We start from the raw sequence: 2,139 nt of genomic DNA, 5'->3' as shown, positions 1-2,139 counted from the left end.
TTGAGCAAAGGCAAACTTGTCGATTTCCCCTCGGACTTTATGCTTCAAGCTGTAATTTGTTTTTTTTTTCTTGTCTTGGTAGCAATAATAGTGACAACTCAACGGGGGTGTAACAAGCTCATTCATGATCTTACCCTATGCTGACTCTGGTCCTTGAGGTGAGCTCACCTCCCTGATCTGATCCTTCTCCTAAAACAGTACAAGACACAGACTTCTAGACCACGACACCTGCATTAACTCATGGATGTCCGTTATTGTCTTCTCTTTGGAGCGAATCACCGATCAAAATGGTTAAAATGAGGCTGGCATGAATATAAATTGGGACAGATCTTCTTGAGGAGACCACACAGTCTGTTCGCCATACAATATAAACACTTGACACCTTTTCTTCAAGTTCTTGACATGAAGTACGCCTATAAAGATAGGGAAGGATCAATATGATTACGAGACATAATGCAGGATGATTCCATCTCATTCGGTATTGTTTGCAGACATATTGCGCATAACCGGAAAAAATTAATCCTCAACATTTGTTTCAAGAAAATTTATTTTGTGTTACCATGCAATCATGATACAAATAGGGATTATACACTCCACATGTACGATTAAACCCTTGAAATTTCATCCAGCCCTTTTGAGTCAAAAATATGTATGAGCTGAGGCACTTATGAACAGCGTTAGTTCTCATGTAAGTGCACACAATACTGTACACTAATAGACACTGATAGACACTCGCTCTGTATTAATGGCACACGTCGGAGAATTCGTTCTGGCACACTTATTGTCAGCGATTATGTTCACCTGCTGTACGTGAGAGAAATTCACCGGTTTTTACATTAGTTACGATGTACGGTGCATACATTACAAGGTAAGCTCAATGTCTGATAGGGTGACTGCCGGATATTGAATGTATCATATTCATGATCCAATCATGTAGCGACAGTCGTCTAAATTGGTGGGTTTTGTAATATTGTCCAACTCATAAGTATGCATGTCATGCTCACATGCATGGGTCCGACAAATCAAATGAATGATATAATTATTAAGACTGGACTTTCAGAGATTACGTGTGGTATCGGATGATCTGGTACATAGAACATGACTATAATGAGTTGGATCCCTTCATTCGGTGCAATGATATTTTTGTTCCTGCTATGTCACGCCTAGTGCGTGTAAGCAAACACCAAGTACCTGTTCTGCCAAGCACATTGTGATATTATTAGAATGTACTGTGTACATAGTGTACCTGTATACCAATGAACATCAAACAGGCATCTGGATTGTGCTAGTTCTGAAGTGCCATTCCACTTGTCTATGGTAGATAGTGAGTGAATTCCTTGAGAATATTGAGCTGGTGGTAAAGATTAGTGAAAACACACTCGTATATGAGACAGAAAGTTAATGGCTTAAACACCCATTAGTGCCAACTTCATCTAACATAAGCGAAGACTCTTCACCCTCTAATCACGTTCGTGAGAACATTACCAGTACACCATTACCACTCGGGAGGCGACAGCAATATTATAGTCAAATGAGGGCGCTGTTTCAATTTTGAACACAGAGGGCTCTGTTTGAACACAAGTGAATAATTATTGCGACGCGACATCTAATCTTTCTGTAGCTCCGACTTCTTCATTTTGTTCATTGATTTTTTTTTTCTTGTTTGTGTGAGTAGTCTGAATGCTTACAAGGACACCTCGAGTGATGCTGGCGATGCAGAAATGCAAATCGTTTTCTTTACTGTTATTGCATATCCCTGCGAAATTTCTATCAAGAGTTGATTATCATTCTGTGTTCTATTTACAAGTGTAGGGTACCTTCTCCCTCCCTCCCTCCCTCCCTCCTTCCCTCCTATCTCCCACTCACTCACTCTCTCTCTCAAGTTCAAGTTCAAGTTGATTTATTTCATTTCCAACAAACAAATAATTAGGAATACAATAAATGTTCGTATATACAGATGTCAGGAAACCAGTACAACAACGCGATGAACATAATAACATGTGATATACACACAGGTAAATTATCGACAAAGATACAAATAAATGTTATATCATTATGGTAAAGGCAGAAACAAAATTGCTGGAAATGGAGGGGAATGCTAAAAAGCAGACCTTGTAGTAAGCAGTCCCCTCATGAGAA

Source organism: Diadema antillarum, unplaced genomic scaffold (assembly GCF_040938485.1).
Source record: "Diadema antillarum isolate AM-2024a unplaced genomic scaffold, OU_Dant_1.0 seq00003042_RagTag, whole genome shotgun sequence".
Lineage (NCBI taxonomy): Eukaryota > Metazoa > Echinodermata > Echinoidea > Diadematoida > Diadematidae > Diadema > Diadema antillarum.
The sequence above is the reverse complement of the archived record's forward strand: the minus strand, read 5'-3'. Positions refer to the sequence as shown.